Raw genomic sequence first — 19299 nt, forward strand, 5'->3', positions numbered from 1 at the left:
CTAACTACGTTTGTCAGTCTGGTATGTGTCCATTATGTAAAAGACTTATTGGTCCTAGGGAAAACTAGAATTTTAGTTTTAATTTTATTGAACCAGTATAAAAAATGATGCTTTAGTACAGGAACTTTCAAGACCATATAGCCCCCTTTGGATGAGACTGAAGAAAGGAAGTATTTGTCTAGAGCAGTGGTTCTCAACCTTTTTTCTGTTGGGACACACCTGACAGATGGTTCTCACATGCGTGACACACTGAACACATGACCATCATAGGGCTAAATGTAAAAGTACAGTTTTCATCTACAAGAACCCCCTTGACCCACAATTATGGATGTAAAGCAGAACTGACATTCCTGTACAACTCACCGTACAAAAAAGATATTCTGGTTCTTGTATCATCTCAGTAACAACACAAACTCCTACTACCAGGCTCAATAGCCCTACTTATGAAAAGACAGCAGTTTATCACCAATACATGTCCTCTTGAGAAAATACAATAAATAAGACTGATCACATACACTGATAAAATAAGACTGGTCACATACACAGAACCAACCTAACTTTCCTAGCGTGTAGCAGATGGACTCTGGACCAATGGGTATAGTGTACTCCTGATAGCAGTTGGAGACGGATTAGTTTTCAATCTGACGTCAGCCCTAGTACATATACCCCTGCAGGAAGTGCAGCTCTTCAGTATTTTCCGTCTCCATAGCAGTTAGGGATTATGCATGCTCGCACAGCATTAGAATAATTTTACCAAAGAAAACCAAAATAAGAAATCTTACCTCTACAGACTAGCCCCGCTCTCCTGCGGTGACACCCATTGGGTCCCTCCCCCAGTTGAGAATTCCTGAGGTGATTTCCACGATCCCTCGGAGGTAAGCCTCAGCCGGCGGCCGACCCTCGGCGGGGACCTAGCCCCCAATATCGGGTGAGGCTGGGAGGCAGCGGGTGCAACTTTGAGCGTGGCGGTGAAGGTATTTTCCCTCTCCCCTCGCAGCCAGAGACCGCTCGGAACGAGACCGGGAAGCGCCGAGACAAGGTAAGGCAGAAATATATTTAAAAGTCTCCGGTCTCCGAAGCTCAGAGTCGCACAGATCGCCAGCCGGGATCAGTGCCACCGGGTTGATCTGCCCTAGCAGGGCTAGACCCTGATTAGATCCGAGGGTCCTCCCACGTGGAGACCCTCCGAGGTGGTTGCCATATTGTCCGCGTGGTCACAGTCACCATTTTGATCTGTTCGTCGCCCTGTCCGCCGTTCTGATCTGTGCGCACTGAGGCGAGCCGTGCACACAACGTCGCGCGCCCAAGTACCGTGCGCACAAGCGACGCACATAGCCACGCGCTTACTGTGCTGGGAGCATAACTTCGATCTGTGTGCACAACAGCACGCACATCTCCCTGAGCGCGCTCCAAATCTACGCGCACAACTTCGACGCGCAGGAGCGCATAACTGTATTTTATGCGCACAAGCCATGGCACCACCGGAAAAGAAACTCAAGGCTCAGGGCCTTTGTCCAGCATGCCACATTAGAGCTGCACAGCATGAGGAGGCCACGGCCCTGTGTATACAGTGCGAGGAGGCCCTAGGGGATCCAGCCCATGGCCCTCCCCAGCCGGTGCCGGGTTCCAGCCTCTCGAACAGTACGCCGGACCTAGCATCTCCCAGCGGGACCCTCCCTCACGGGGCTCCCCAGGGACACACGACGCCTCTGAATTTAGACCCAGAATCTATCTCCTGGGTGGAATTCTTCAAAGGTCTGCATACCTTCGTCCACATGCAACCGGAGCCTCCGATAATACGGCCACAAGCTCCACCAGAGCACCTCAACATCCCGGGACCCTCTATGCCCAGGGAAGTGATTCCACCACCCAGAAGCCCCACCTTCAGGGACACGGACAACTCAGATGAGGATTCAGAACCCCTGGAGGAAGGAGAACTCCCTCCAGGGACAGAGCCCCACCGAACCATGAGACGCTTCTTCACCAAGGACGAGCTTCCAGACCTGGTCACACACAGCTTGAAGGAGCTTGCTATCCTGGGCACAAGTACCTCGGGGGAATCTAAGACAAATCCCCTACTAGAGGGATTCCATCAGACCTTCCGTCATTTCCCACTATTACAAGCTGTCCGGCAGCTAACTGACCTGGAATGGGATGCCCCGGAGACTACGTTCAAAGGGGGCGTGCTCTGGCAGCCATGTACCCTCTGGACCCAGCCGCCAAAGATCTCCTTGCATGTCCGAAAGTGGATGCCATGGTCTGCATGGTTTCAAAGCGCACTACTATCCCAGTGGAGGGAGGAGCAGCAATCAAGGATGCTCAAGATAGACGTCTCGAATCCATCCTCAAACAGTCCTTTGACGTCTCCGCTATGTCTCTACAGATCGCGGCCTGCTGTGCCGTGGTGACACGTGCCTGCTTATTACAGACCAGGGACAGCACTCCTGGGGAAGCCCTGGAACCAGCAGTATCATTCCTCACGGATGCTGCTTCTGGCCTGGTGCGCACCGCAGCTAGAGGAGTGTCATCAGCTGTGGCAGCCAGAAGACAACTCTAGCTCCGAAGCTGGTCAGCCGACGCATCTTCCAAAACGAGACTCACATGGATGCCCTTCAAGGGAACCCTCCTGTTCGGAAGCGAACTAGAGAAACTAGCCAACAAATGGGGCGAATCCCCACTGCCGCGGCTACCGGAGGACAGGAATAAGAGAAACCAGCAACCCTTCCCCTGAACTTCCAGGGGCAGAGGATCACAGTGCTTCAACCCACTTCAAACCATACAGAAGCACATATCAAGCTGCCCGCCCTGCAGGCCGGAGCCAGTCTTTTCAGAACAAGCACAACAAAAGGGGAGCCAGCTCGGGCCCAGGCCCTAGCTGCACCCCACAATGGAAATCAGCCGACCCGTCCAAAGGAAGAAGCCATAGGGGGCAGACTTGCCCTATTCTACCAAAGATGGGTCGAGATAACTTTGGACAAGTGGGTCCTAGCCATCATTCGAGAGGGATATTACTTGGATTTCCACCACCTCCCTCAGGGCAAGTTTGTGGAATCCCCTTGCCACGACCCTTCCAAGAGGATGGCAGTGGAAGCTACACTGACCAGATTGCTAGCCTTATAGGCTATAACACCTGTGCCTGCACAACAAATAAATACTGGGCATTATTTATTTATTTATTTATTTTAAAACTTTTATATACCAGCATTAGTGGGGACATCACACCGGTTCACATATTAACAGCAGATCAGAGAATACATTGTAACAGGGCGAGGGAACTTGGAGGGGGAGAACAATAGAGAAGCATAGAGGGATAGTGAACAAGCCGATAAAGTATTAAACAAGTATTTACAAACATTTACAGCATTAGTGGCATTGTATACATCAGTAACCTAAGATGATAGACAAGGGGTATAGCGGGCTGAATTAGGGGTTCTTGAGTTAGGTGCATGGCTAGGGGCATTTGGTAACATGGTCTATTCAGGGTATTCCATCTATTTTATCGTTCCCAAGAAAGAAGGAAGGTTCAGGCCCATCCTGACCTCAAGTCGGTCAACCACCACCTGAAGATTTCCTCGCTTCCGCATGGAAACCCTACGCTCGATAATAAGGGCGATACAACCGGGAGAGTTCCTTACATCCCTGGACCTGTCGGAAGCCTACCTACACATTCTGATCCATCAAGAACATCAGCGTTTTCTAAGCTTCACGATCCTGGATAGTCACTACCAGTTCCGGGCACTACCAGTTCGGGTTAGCCACAGCACACCGGGCGTTCACCAAGATTTCATGGTAGTGGCAGCAAAACTGAGGAAGGAAGGAATCCTCATACACCCTTATCTAGACGATTGGCTGATCAAGGCGAAATCTATATACCAGCTTAGCACTGTTAATGATAACAATTCTGTATAACAAACAATTTTTTCTTTCTAAAAAATTTTTTAGAGAGCAGGAGATGGTTTCATATATTTTATAACACCATCCAGGTGTCAATGTTTTTTCCTTTAATCATTAACACACCTTCCGCCTCCAATTATTTATTTTAAATTTTTATATTAAATGCTAAGCTGGGTTACAGAGCGTAAACCCTTTATTTTTAATCACTATTTCTTTTCCATTGTTAAAAGACTTTTTACTGTGTCTAGCACTTTTTTTGAATTTTTATAAGCCGTCCCGGGACCAACTGCAAATTACTTAGCTTTTTAGCGAATGTCTTTTTTACTCCCGACTCGTGCAAGTTTCGACATTTGCAAGTTGCTGTCTTCCTCAGGGTATGTTCATTCCTTGATAAGTAATTTTCTTTGTAGAACTGATGTTCAATTTCTCCGGTGCTCAGTCGAGCCTCCGTTTCTCTCTACCATTCCCGGCGGCGTCTGTATTATTTCCGGTTTCCTGTTTGCTTTATAATCCCACCTCTTGGATACTGAGTCGACCTATCAGCTGTTTCTAAATCAGAGAAAACCAATCCAATTGGTCATTTAATCCTGTTGGTTGTTCTGTATGGAGTTTAAATATCCATGACTGTTCTCGATGGTTTAACACTGATTGCCCACCCCCGTTGTCCACTATATTATCAATGATTGTCCACTTCAATTGCTCATATGTGTGCTGTTTATCAATACAATGTTGAACGATTGGGGCTGTGATAGTTGCATTATTAATTCTAGACCGATGTTCCGCTATTCTTAATTTGACTGCTCTCCTTGTGCGTCCCACATACACTTTCGGACAGTCACAGACTAATACATATATCACTGCCTTCGTTGTGCAATCCGTGTTTGATTTCCTATATATTTTATACCCAGTCACCGGATCCGTCCAAGTGCCCCCCTCTATGGTATTTTCACACACTGTGCATTTACCACACTTTTTGTGATAACATTCTGTTTTCTTCACATTCCTTTTTAATCGTGAATGAATCACTTGATCTTTGATGTTTCTCCCTCTGCTTGTTGTTATGAGGGGTATTTCTTGCAATCCACTGTGTAATGCTACTATGTGCCAATTTTTCTTGATGGATTCAGCGATAACTGTAGTGGAAGTACTTTGTGGTAACACACATACCATCCTCTTCTGTTCTTTGGCAGGTTTATATTGCAATAGAGAATCTCTATCGCTATATCGAGCTCTCTTATAAGCCTTCCGGATGACTTTTTTTGGATAACCTCTCTCCATAAATTTTTTGCTGAGGATCTCCGCCTGCTTTTTAAATTCTTCCATAGTAGCACAAATACGACGAATACGAAAAAACTGAGACACGGGTAATCCCCGTTTAAATCCCATTGGGTGAAAACTCTCGTATCGTAACAAGTTATTTCTATCAGTTAATTTCCTATTAACTGTAGTATGAATGGTTTCTCCTTGTATCTGTATTAGCACATCCAAATATGCAATACTGTTTGTGCTACTTATGTATGTGAATTTCAATTTTTCATCCTGTGCATTAATCCATTGCACAAATGTGCTTAATTGTTGCTCTGTTCCACGCCATATAAAAAATATCTCGTCTATAAACCTGCACCAATTGTTAATCAACTTCCACCACTCTGATGTATATATCTTGGTATGCTCAAAATTCGCCACATATAGATTGGCTACTGCCGGTGCTAAAGATGACCCCATGGGTATTCCGTGCTCTTGGTGATACGTTTTGTTTTTAAAGACAAAATAATTGTTAAACAACACTTTGTAGAACATCAGTTCTATAAAGAAAATTACTTATCAAGGAATGAACATACCCTGAGGAAGACAGCAACTTGCAAATGTCGAAACTTGCTCGAGTCGGGAGTAAAAAAGACATTCGCTAAAAAGCTAAGTAATTTGCAGTTGGTCCCGGGACGGCTTATAAAAATTCAAAAAAAGTGCTAGACACAGTAAAAAGTCTTTTAACAATGGAAAAGAAACAGTGATTAAAAATAAAGGGTTTACGCTCTGTAACCCAGCTTAGCATTTAATATAAAAATTTAAAATAAATAATTGGAGGCGGAAGGTGTGTTAATGATTAAAGGAAAAAACATTGACACCTGGATGGTGTTATAAAATATATGAAACCATCTCCTGCTCTCTAAAAAATTTTTTAGAAAGAAAAAATTGTTTGTTATACAGAATTGTTATCATTAACAGTGCTAAGCTGGTATATAGAGGGTCACCTATATGTAAAAAATATTTATAAAAATTATACACCGGGTGAATTTTAGTGTGTGGTCTTTATTATGCTCATTTGGTGAGGATCTATATTTAGTGAGATAGCCTATGAGGATGGGCAGCACACTGCCAGGAGCTAACCGCCCAGGGGCAATGGAACAAAGAAGAGTCGGGGTGGAACATCAAGCGCCTAGAGGCCCAGGCAGTCAGACTTAGCCTGCCTACAGTTCGGTCACAGACTCCGAGACAAGTCAGAGTAATGTCAGACAACGCCACAACAGTGGCCTACATCAACCGTCAGGGAGGAACCAGAAGCCAACAGGTGTCTCTGGAAATAGACCCTCTAATGTCATGGGCGGAAGCGAACCTGCAAGAGATCTCGGCCATCCACATTGCGGGGAAAGACAATGTCGCTGCGGATTACCTCAGCAGAGAAAGTCTAGACCCAGGAGAATGGAGACTGTCAACCACAGCATTCCAATTGATAGTAAACCGTTGGGGAACACCAACCATGGACCTCCTGGCAAACCTTCCAACGCCCAAGTGCCCAGCTTTTTCAGCCGCAGGCGGGAACCCCAGTCCCAGGGAATCGATATCCTGGTACAGACCTGGCCACAGGAGACTATTATACGCCTTCCCGCTGTGGCCCCTATTGGGTGCAATCATCCACAAGATAGAACACCACAGGGGAACCAGTACTTCTAGTGGCCCTGGACTGGCTAAGAAGACCGTGGTACGCAGACATGCAAAGGCTGCTGACAGGGAGCCCCCTCCCGCTACCTCAACACAAAGAGACCTGCTCCAACAAGGACTGATCCTCCACAAGGATCCAGCTTGATTCTCTCTTATGGTCTGGCCATTGAGAGGACTCGCCTGAGGAAGAGCGGATACATAAGGATTTGGAGAGTATTCGAAGCCTGGTGTGAGGACCGTGACATCGTTCCACGCTCAGTCAGAATTCCTGCAGAATGGTCTACAGAAGGGATCGTCTCTCAACTCCATCAAGGTGTACAAGTGGCTGCATTGTCATGCTATGGAACAAAGAGCGAGAGCGGCAGCATAGCCTCTCACCCGGATGTCTCCTGTTTTCTGAAAGGAGTCAAGCAGATCTGACCACCCGTAAAGTGGCCAGTGCCTGTTTGGAACCTCAACCTGGTCCTAGATTTCTTAGCAGGAGCTTCCTTCAGACCTCTTCGCAGCCTGTCTCTCAGACTATTAACATTGAAGACAGCCTTCCTGGTGGCACTCTGTTCGGCCCGTGATATCTCTGAGCTGAAAGCACTGTCCTGCCGGGAGCCATTCCTCAGACTCACCCCGGGAACCATCCAGTTACGCACAGTTCAGTCATTCCTCCCCAAAGTGGTATCTCACTTACATCTCAACCAAACCATCTCGCTATCATCGCCAGATGAGCATAAGAATTCGGAAGAGTTTTGAAGCCTATGCCATCTCAACATAGGCAGACTCCTAGTCTGATACCTGGAAAGGTCGGAATCCGTACAAAAGACGGACCATCTATTCATCTTTCACAGTGGGAAGAAGCAAGGGGAAGCGGCTTCGCGAGCAACCATAGCCCGCTGGATTAAAGAAGTCATCAAGGCAGCCTACGTAGAAGCAGGCAAGCCACCGCCTTTAAAAGTCAAGGCCCATTCCACTAGAGCCCAGGCAGTGTCCTGGGCGGAAACCAAGATGCTTTCACCTGCCGAGATCTGCTGGGCGGCGACATGGTCCTCCATCCACACCTTCTCCAGGTTTTACCGCCTGGATGTTCAGGCTCGAGAGGACACAGCATTTGCAAGGGCTGTATTAAGTAGGTCACGGGCAGCCTCCCACCCGGTTCAGGAGTAGCTTTTATACATCCCATTGGTCCTGAGTCCATCTGCTACACGCTAGGAAATGTAGAAATTACTTACCTGATAATTTCGTTTTCCTTAATGTAGACAGATGGACTCAGCATCTTACCTACAGCTGCCATTATTCATGGAATTCTCGGGTGACATCCCCGCGAGCGAGTGATTCATGGGTAAGCCATGCTTTCCTCCAGCTAGGACACCCATCCTACCGGGTGTCGACATTTCTCCTTTGAGGGCACTGGCGGTCTCCATCTATAACCAATTCAACCGGTTCAAATTAATCAAGTTAACCAAGTTATAGAGTTAATCAAGTTCTCACAGGACAAGCAGGATGGTAATCCTCATATATGGGTGACATCACAGGATGGAGCCCTATCACGGAACACTTTTGTCAAAGTTTCCAGAACTTTGACTGGCCCCTACTGGGCATGCTCAGCATGGCACTAACCCTGCAGCCAGCAGGGGTCCCCCTTCAGTCTTCTTTTTTCCACGCAGCAGTAGCCTCGCGGTTAAGGAGCTCTGCAGAGATTCCTGACAGGAATTTTCCTCACGGAATTACTAAAAGTTAATTTGCCCCACAGGGATCTCTTTTAACTTTTCCAAGCCACGGTACTCCGGTAAGGTTTTACCCGTTCTTCGTCGATTACCGTCTAGTTTGTCCCTCGCGGCCTACTGGCCGATGACCGTATCGCGGCTCAATTTTTTTCCATGGCCATGGTGTCGGGGTTCCGTCGGTGCCCGGACTGTAATCACACCATATCCATCACAGACCCCCTTAAAGTCTGTGTAATGTGTCTTGGACGAGAGCACAATGTCTTGACCTGCACCAAATGTGCCCTAATGACATCAAAAGGTCACAAGGCCAGAATGGAAAAGATGGATTTTCTCTTCCGTGCTCAAACCCCGACTCTGTCCATTGCACCGACGTCATCTGAACCTGTTCCGTCAACTTCGTGCCAGCATCGACCACCGGCTGGTGACCACCTGGCATCGATGCCATCTCGGCCTTCGACACCCTCTACACCCCCTCAGGACTGAGGGGATCGTAGAGACAAACATCGACATCGAAAGTCTTGGACCATCGAGGGAGTGATATCATCGACCTCGCCATCGTCCGAGCCGCCGTCGAAGAAACCCCGTCCAGAAAAGGCACCGACCTTTTCGGCGACCGGGTCACCGAGTCAACCCTCACCCGACAGGGTATCGGGAGCTGCGACTCTGGCTTTAACCGTGGTCCCTCCGGCTATGCTTCTGCCTCCTTCTTCTGTTCCAGAGCCGGGGCTGCTTGCTCCAGGTCACCGAGAAGATATGGACTGGATGGTTCAGGAGGCCATCGACAAGGCAATGCAAGGACTCCAGGTTCCTCTGACACCAGTACAGATTGTGGAACCAACCACCGACCCGATTCCGACACCGTTGGCACCGCTGCTCTCCAGGATGGAAGCGCTCATTGCCGCCTTTCCACCAATGGACCCAGGGTCACCGATGGCTCCGGTGCCCTCCCCCCTTACTCTGTCATCGGGAGGAGAAACACTATTCCGCATCACTCCATCGGGAGTTCTGCCTCAGCCATCGATGCCGATATGTCCATCGCCACTGGTCCAACCATCGGTGCCGATACGCCTGTCGGCGTATCGGCACCAATGGTTGGACCGGTGAAGGCATCGATGCCTTCAATGCCTTCATAGGTGCCTCCAGTTATTCCTTCGATTCCTTCAGAGCCTAGACCAGGACCCTCAGGTATCCCACCACCCCGTCCCCGTCTAGTTCCTAGAGGGGCAGGTGCTGATCCCTATGATACTTGGACTGATGATTCCTCCCCAGACACCGATGATTTGCCTTCACCACCTTCACCCACTGACAGTAGAAAGCGTTCTCCAGAGGACCTTTCCTTTATAAATTTTGTGAAGGAAATGTCTGAATTGGTTCCCTTCCAATTACAGACTGAACAGGATGATAGACATCAGATGATGGAGTTGCTCCAATTCCTGGATGCTCCCAAGGTAATAACCTCCATCCCTATCCACCAGGTTCTTCTGGATCTCCTCAAGAAGAACTGGGAACATCCTGGTTCCATTGCTCCAGTCCACAGAAAAGCTGACACTACCTATTTGGTGCAGTCAGCTCCGGGTTTTCAGAAACCTCAATTGTATCACCAATATGTAGTGGTAGAATCTGCACAGAAAAGATCAAAACATCACACTTCTTTTCCCCCTGGCAAGGAACAGAAGTTTCTAGATGCCATTGGTCGCCGTGTCTTCCAAGGATCAATTCTCATCTCCCGAATTGCCGCTTATCAGCTCTATATGACCCAATATAATAGGGTCATTTTTACGCAGATACAAGATTTCACAGACTCCCTGCCTCAGCAATTTCAAGATCAGCTCCAAACCCTAGTAAACAAGGGTTTTGAGGCAGGCAAGCATGAGATCAGATCATCTTACAATATCTTTGATACTGCTACTAGGGTATCTGCAGCCATTATTTCGGCAAGGAGATGGGCCTGGCTCAAGTCTTCCGATCTTCACCCTGAGGTACAAGATAGGTTATCCGACCTACCCCGTGTAGGAGATAATCTGTTTTGTGAACAGATTCAACGGACGGTGGCGGAACTCAAGGACCATCATGAGACCCTAAGACAGCTCTCTGATGCCTTCTGACTACTCTTTAAAACAGTCCTTCCGAAAGGACTCTAAGAAGTCATTCTTCCGCCCGAAGAAGTACTATCTACCACCAACCAGATCACGTGCCACGAGACCTTTTCAAAAAGCCCAGTCTCGTCAGACACGGAAACAAAAACTGCAAGCAGCTCCTCAACCAGGTCCTGCTTCAGGTTTTTGACTTCTATCTAGAGAGCAGCAGCCAGCTTCCATTGCCTCACATACCAGTGGGAGGTCGATTGTGCCACTTCAACAACATTTGGCACTCAATCACCTTGGACCAGTGGGTACTGGCAATAATTGCTCAGGGTTACCATCTGAACTTTCTCTCCATGCCACCAGACTCCCCACCTCTATCGACGTGGAGAACATCCGATCACTCCATCCTTCTGGATCAGGAGGTCTCCCTCCTTCTCCAGTACAAGGCAATAGAACCCGTACCCTACTCTTAGCACGGCCTAGGATTCTATTCCCGGTACTTTCTAATCCCCAAAAAATCGGGAGGCATTCGTCCTATTCTGGACCTATGGGCCCTCAACAAGTACCTCCTGCAAGAGAAGTTCAAGATGGTAACCTTAGGCTTGCTTCTTCCTCTTCTACAAAGAGGAGACTGGCTCTGCTCTCTGGACCTCCAGGACGCATACACTCATATTGCGATAACTCCATCTCATCGCAAATACCTGAGGTTTCTTGTAGGCCCCAAGCACTATCAGTACCGAGTGCTTCCATTTGGCCTAGCGTCTGCTCCAACAGAGTCTTCACAAAATGCTTATAGTAGTTGCAGCCTTCCTCAGGACTCAAGGTGTTTACGTCTACCCCTATCTAGACGATTGGTTAATTAGGCTCCCACTCAGCAAGCTGCTCTTTCGTCCCTCAATCTAATCTTACACACTCTAATTTCATTAGGATTTCTCATAAACTATGACAAATCCTACTTAGTCCCATCTTAAACCTTGTCGTTCGTTGGGCAGACTTGGACACCTTGCAGGGCAAAGGCTTTTCTGCCTCGACAGCAAGCTCTCACTCTCATGTCTCTTGCACACCAGCTGCAGTTTCAGCACTCTGCGACTGCACGCCACTTTCTCATCCTTCTGGGACACATGGCATCCTCAGATCAGGTCACACCAATGGCCCATTTGGCCATGTGAGTAATGCAGTGGACTCTACGGTCACATTGGACTCAAAGCATTCAGCCCCTGTCGACCATTCTCCACGTAACCGATTCCCTCCTTCAGTCTCTTGCCTGGTGGAAAAATCAGATCAATCTCCTCCAAGGCTTGCCCTTTCAGGCTCCAGACCCTCAATTAACTCTCACTACCGATGCTTCCAACTTCGGCTGGGGGGCCCATGTGGCCAATCTGCAGAAACAAGGATCTTGGTCTCCAGAGGAAGCCAAATACCAAATAAATTTCCTGGAGCTTAGAGCAATCAGATATGCTCTCAGGGCATTTCAAGATCGCCTCTCAAATCAAGTTATCCTGATACAGACTGACAACCAGGTGGCCATGTGGTACATCAACAAACAGGGAGGCATGGGCTCCTTCCTTCTGTATCAGGAAGCTGCACAGATATGGGCGGAAGCTCTCTCCCATTTGATGTACCTCAGGGCCACCTACTTGCCGGTATTGGACAATGTGTTGGCAGACAAGCTGAGTCGCATCTTTCAACCGCACGAGTGGTCTCTTAACCCCTCAGTAGCGAACTCCATCTTCCAACAATGGGGATATCCTCAGATAGACCTCAAAACCACAAAGTAGAGAACTTCTGCTCTCTCATTCACAGCAAACACTCTCAGCCTAGAGACGCATTCTCCCTCTCGTGGACAACCGGTCTGCTCTATGCATTCCCTCCACTTACACTTCTCTCGAAGACTCTCGTGAAGCTTTGTCAGGGCAAGGGATGCATGATCCTGATAGCACCTCACTGGCCACGCCAAGTGTGGTTTCCAATACTTCAGGATCTCTCCATTCGCAAGCACATTCCCTTGGGAAAGGACTCTCTTCTCATCACTCAAAACAAAGGGTGCCTCCGTCATCCCAACCTTCACGCCTTGTCCCTGACGGCATGGATGTTGAAAGGTTAATCCTTCAGCCACTTAACCTTTCTGAACCAGTTTCCCGTGTCCTGATTGCTTCACGGAAGCCTTCCACCAGAAAATCTTACTCTTACAAATGGAGCAGGTTTACATCATGATGCTCTTCTCAGTCCCTTGACCCCTTTACCTGTCCAATCACGAAGCTTTTGGACTATCTCTGGCTTTTATCAGTCAGGTCTAAAAACTTCTTCCATCAGAATGCATGTCAGGGCGGTAGCCGCCTTCCATAAAGGTGTCGGGGGTGTTCCCATATCAGTACAAACCTTTGCAACATGTTTTCTGAAGGGCTTGCTTCACCTCAAGCCTCCACTGCGTCCTCCAGCCCCTTCTTGGGACCTCAATCTGGTTTTGGGTCGGCTCATGAAACCACCATTCAAACCTCTTCAATCCTGTGATCTTCGCTATCTCACACGGAAAGTGATTTTTCCTTCTGGCAGTCACTTTTGCTTGCAGAGTTAGTGAATTACAGGCTCTAGTTACCTATACACTAAACCTCTGCAGGACCGGACAGTACTCCGCACTCACCCTAAATTCTTGCCTAAGGTAGTTTTGGACTTTCATCTCAATCAATCCATTATACTACTTACTTTTTTTCCCAGGCCCCATTCCAGTCCAGGAGAACAGGCTCTGCATACCCTTGACTGTAAACGGGCTCTAGCATTCTACCTAGACCGTACAGCTGCCCACAGGGAAAGCACTCAGTGGTTTGTCTCTTTCCATTCTAACAAGTTAGGGCAGCCTGTGGGTAAGCAGACTCCATTCTCCTGGTTGGCGGACTGCATATCTTTTTGCTATCAGCAAGCGGGCATTCCATTTCAAGACTGTGTTAAAGCACATTCTGTGAGGGCCATGGCGACTTCAGTAACACACCTACGATCGCTGCCACCTGGAGTTCGCTGCACACCTTTGCAGCCCACTATTGCTTGATCAAGGCCGGAAGGCAAGATTACATCTTCGGCCAGTCTGTCCTTTGTAACCTATTTCCAACGTGACGTACCAACACCCTTCCGCCTGCCCGTTAGGGTTCATGATGCCCTCGGCCAAATTCCACCCCAGTCCTAGTGCCTTGATGTTACATTGCATGATCAAGGGGAAGGGCAAAGGGAGGAAAGGTAGTTTTTGTAGCTTTGTGAAACTTGTAACTTGGGTCAGTGCTGATGTGCTTTTGAACTACATAAAGAAAATATCCCAAATAGAAATATTGGTGTAATTCAGTTTGTCATTTTGTTACATCAAGTAACATTAAAATTCATACCCAGATAAACTTGACTCCTAATAATGAGCAAGTATCCCCTAAACTTGTGAAAATAAGCATCTGGAACAAGAATTTAAATTAAACAAGGAGTGGTCTGTTTCAGTTTTCTTTAATCCTCCTTTTAAATGGTTGGTTTGAACTGCATGCTGCACATTTACATTCCTGCCAGAAATGGCTCACTTGCTTGCAGTTCCCATTCACGAGATTTGCAGAGTGGCAACCTGGAGTTCCCTCCACATATTCACCTCACAGTATTGCCTGGACAAAGATGGCCGGCGGGACAGTCATTTCGGACAGTCCGTCCTCTGTAATCTTTCACCCATGAAAACCCAACTCTCTCCCGCCATGGGCCCTGTCCTTGGGTGCAGGCCTGCTCCTCTGGTTAGTGCAGCTCTAGTTGTTGTGCACGTTGGCACCTGTTCTCTGCTGCACATGGTGGGAGCGGCCTGAAGCTACTTAATCACCCATGTGTGTGGACTACCATCCTGCTTGTCCTTGGAGAAACCAGAGTTGCTTACCTGTAACAGGTGTTCCCCAAGGACAGCAGGATGTTAGTCCTCACAAAACCTGCCCGACAACCCGCAGAGTTGGGTTTCTCTCCGGTTTGTTTTATTTTTTTTTTGAGAACTTTGTTATAAGACTGAAGAGAGACCCTGCATAGACACGTGGTTAGCAGGGCTGGGCTCCATCTGAAGTCACCCAGTCACCCTAATGTGAAGACTAACAACATGTCCTTGGAGAACATCTGTTACAGGTAAGCAACTCTTTCTCCAAGCTCCATCATCATAGATAGATGCTGGGCACAAAATGGAAACTTGATTTAATTAAAAGTATAAGAAAATCACTTGTTCAGAGCGAGCCAACAGATAATTGAAAGGTTTTGTCCAAGTTTCACTAGGGCTGTGCTGAGACACCTGGCATATACCCAGATTTTCCGGCGATAAGCAGGGTATTTAGCCATGCACAGTGGGTGACATCATCTGTGATGTCACGAAGGCGGAACTACTCTTAGCTCGAAGAGCTTTGAAGTGCGCATGACCTCGGGTTCCCACGCTCCTCGAGCTCCCTCTGTTTTAGTTTTCCGCGGTTACACATGGACGTGTGGCTATTCTTGCCCTGACTAAAATAAATAAATAATAAAAAAAAATAAATAGAAATTGCGATGGACAACAGGAAGAAAAAAGAAAAGATGCCAAGAAACCCAGGTTTTAAATATTGTACCTGCAGCAAAATTATGTCAGTGACCTGGCATAATTATTGCTGTTTATGCCTCGGTCCTGACCATGATCAGGCTGCAACCGGAAAAAACAGTCTTAACACCAAAATTCCAAATAAATCGGGGAAATCTTTCAAAGACGAAACATACTATAACTCTATCTCAGCAAGGAGGTCATCACTCTGCTTTATCAGTTTTGTCAGATGTTATTGAGGACTGTCCAGGGGGCTGGGAATCATCCCCAAATCGTGGAGCTCGTCCTAAACAATCAAAAAAGAGACCAAGGTCTCCTCATTCATCAGTCCCTAAGATGCCATCTAAATGATAAAAAAAAAAATAAAAAATAGACCAGATTACCTGACCATCGACATCGTCAAATAGCTGAAGAGACAATGTCTCAAATAACTACGCAGTTACATACATTTTTTCATGGTTTACCGTCTGATCCTAACGTTTTACCACAAGATCCTCAGATTCCTACATCACCACAGGTTTCTCCTGATCCAGCTCATAACCTGCCATCTCCACAACAGTCACATTCCCCTCTCTTCTGTTCACACTATCTCACCAGATCCTTCTCCGGTATCATCGCCTGGAAGTTCAACAGGTATTCCATCGGACCCCCCACAAGATCTTCCTCAACCAACTTCCCCACCGGAAGATTTAACTTACGCTAAATTCATAGAGAAATTGGGGTTAGCCTTAAATATAGAAACTCGAAAACTTCCAGACCCAAGATCTGACGTCATGGGGATTCTCCAAATACTAGACATTCCATCTGAACCAGCTGCTCTACCTCCCCACCAAATATTGGAGGGTTTTATGGATAAAGCTTGGGATACTCCACACCTTCTTCCATCTATTTCTAAGAAAATAGATTTAAAATACAGAATGCAAAAAGCCTCCTACTACTCAAATGTGCAGGTTCCTCACAATTCAATAGTCATTGAATCGGCAATGAAGAGAGCCAAGAAAAACTGACTATACTTCAATACTCCTCCTGGAAAGGACAATAAACTCCTAGACGACTTTGCAAAAAAGATTTACCAAAATTCTATGCTTAATTCTAGAATCACTAGAAATTGAAGGAAGATTCCCTGTTGGTATAATAGGCGTACAGGTTAAAGGTTGAAGCATAGAAAGTTCTTGCCTGTTGTGGTTCCCCAGAGGGGAGGCGAGCTCTCTTCCTCCGGCTAATGCTGTTCTTCCACCGGCGCTTGCTCGGTTTTCACCGAGAAAGGACCCCACCTGCGAGGAAAGAGGTTCCACTCCTCTTGCCTCTTCTAGCATTGCCAAACCCATCCCATGTACCTCCTCGGACAGGCTCGGCTCCATAGACGCTCTCCGTCGTGGAGTAGAGCCTGGTTCAATGGTGGTTGCAGTGCTCTTAGGTGGGGAAGGTGTTGTTGGGGCCCCGGGACTAAGACTACTCCCAGAAGCAGAGATGCTTGCTCCTCATCTACTGCTGTAGCGGGACTCTCCGGGGTCATAATCTCTGCGGGTGAATAGAAACCAGTCATATTTGTTTGTATCGACAAGGGTCTTGCAGGGGTTGATGCTTCCTGCTTGACCTTGCCCTTTCGTTTAGTATGTGGCATTCTTGAAGGGAACGCCAGTCCAAAAAATATATAAGAAACACTGGATTCCTATTACAAACACCTCTCTCATTCACCAATATTTGAAGAGGGAGATTTGAGTGAGAAAACAGTCTCAAACAGAGAAATCAAAGAATCAGCCTTCCAGCCTTCGCCGGTCCAAGCCTTGCGCCCCTTACGGAGCGCGCCGACGGTGGCGGTGCGCCGTCTGCCGCCGATTTTATAGCGGCAGACGCTCTCCGATGTCGTCACTCGGGTCCCGCCTCTTTATCGAGCCCTGCAACTGGGCTCTGAAGCTGTTCCGGGGCTCACCTCCAAGTTGTTCCAAGGTTCTCTCTCTCCGAGTGCTGGTTGGGAATTGGATGCTCCACTCTCTCTCTCCTCCTTCGGGCTCCCCAAGTCACTGTGTCTGCTGCCCGACTTTATAGCGGCAGACGCTCTCCGATGTCGTCACTCAGGTCCCACCTCTTTATCGAGCCCTGCAACTGGGTTCTGAAGCTGTTCCGGGGCTCACCTCCAAGTTGTTCCGAGGTTCTCTCTCTCCGAGTGCTGGTTGGGAATTGGATGCCCCACTCTCTCTCTCCTTCGGGCTCCTCCTATTATACAATATTTATTCAATTGTACTCAACAGCTGCAGCCCTTTCTAACTACTTCACAAGGAGATGCTCCATTGCCTCAGCCCTTCCTGGATCTGCAGGAAGGCTTACGTCATTTGTTGTGGACATCATATGAAGCCTTTGACACCTGCGAGATCATCAGCGACTTCCATTTCCGCTAGACGTCTGGCATGGCTCATGGCCAGCAGTTTTAGAGAAGACGTACATGACCAGCTAACCAATTTACCTTGCAGACCAGATAATCTCTTTGGGGAGAAGCTACGAGAGACCGTTTCTCTTATTAAAGAACAGAATATAGCGGTCCAGTCTTTAACAACACCTCTGGATACGCCTTCAACATCTAAGCACTTCTTGGGTCAATATAAAAGAGGTTACTACTATCGCAGACCATACCGCTACTATTAACCTTACCAACCTAGTTATAAGCAACAGCCTTTCCAACGTCAGAGACAGCAATCCCAGCTGCAAGGACAAAGACCACAGCAAAGAACACCAAGACAACAAAAACCACAAACCTCTCAACAGACACCAAAGCAGTCTTTTTAAATCACCTTGCCACAACAACAGTTCAAGTGGGGGGGAGACTATCCTTCTTTCATTCCCAGTGGTCCACAATCACCACAGATCGATGAGTGTTAAGTATCATACTTCAAGGGTACCAGCTACATTTCAGCTCCTTCCCAGCTCTTCCACATCTCATCACTTCCAAGACTCCTCAAAATCAAGTCCCTTCTCTCATGACGGAAGTTTCTATTCTCCTTCGTCAGAGGGCAATCCAGCCAATTCCTTCTTCTCAAAAAGAGAACAATTTCTACTCTCAATATTTCCTCATTCCCAAGAAGTCGGGAGGCCTACGCTTTATTTTAGACCTTCGAGCCCTAAACAAACACCTCACAAAAGAAAGATTCAAAATGACTTCTCTCAAAACAGTACTTCCCTTTCTACAATCGAACGACTGGATGTGTTCGCTGGATCTAAAGGATGCGTACACTCACATACCAATCCACAAATATTTTGGGCGTTACCTTTGTTTCCAAGTTGCGAATCATCACTATCAATACAAGGTACTCCCATTTGGTCTTTCCTCTGCCCTGTGAGTATTCACGAAATGCTTGCTGCTGTTGTGGCACACTTAGGCAAACAAGGAATAAACATATTCCCTTACTTGGACGATTGGCTTCTGGTATCTCCCAATCCACAACTCTTGAAGCAACAAGTTGAATGCACGCTCCTTTGTCTACAAAACTTGGGATGGATAGTGAATTACGAAAAATTTCAACTCCATCCCTCACAAGCTATTCATTTCATAGGAGCATTGATTCAAACACCAATATCCAGAGCTTTTCTCCCTCTGGACAGAATCAAAACCTTACAATCCCTTTCTCAAACTCTTTTTCTTCGGACAGTAGTTCCAGCTCGTCAAATAATGATACACTTAGGACATATGGCGGCAGCAATTCATGTAGTCCAGAATACCCGTCTACACATGAGACGTCTCCAGTGGGGTCTAAAATCTCAATGGAACCAGCTGATGCAGCAAATGTCCCACAAAGTACGGGTGACACGCTCCATGAAAAAAGACATCAAATGGTGGCTCCGACCACCCGTCTGAACGAAGGAAGTCTCTTCCAGCTTCCCCCTCATCAGATAATACTCACAACAGATGCTTCTACGAAGGGCTGGGGTGCCCATCTCTTACATCTAGACACTCGGGGTCTTTGGTCAGAAACAGAACAAGGTCTCCAAACAACTCTGCTGGAATTAAGAGCAATCAAGAACTCTTTGATGGCATTCCAGTCATGGTTACAAGAGAAATCAGTAATGATCCATACCGACAATCAGGTAGCCATGCTCTATATCAACAAAC

The 19299-nt window shown here is 47.3% G+C and overlaps 1 protein-coding gene across 2 annotated transcripts in view; it reads left to right on the forward strand.

Annotated features, from left to right (window-relative positions):
* Positions 1–19299, forward strand: part of AHCTF1 (AT-hook containing transcription factor 1) — a 564884-nt gene that overhangs the window by 108487 nt on the left and 437098 nt on the right. The window lies entirely within an intron of this gene.

Source organism: Rhinatrema bivittatum, chromosome 3 (genome assembly GCF_901001135.1).
Source record: "Rhinatrema bivittatum chromosome 3, aRhiBiv1.1, whole genome shotgun sequence".
Taxonomy (NCBI): domain Eukaryota; kingdom Metazoa; phylum Chordata; class Amphibia; order Gymnophiona; family Rhinatrematidae; genus Rhinatrema; species Rhinatrema bivittatum.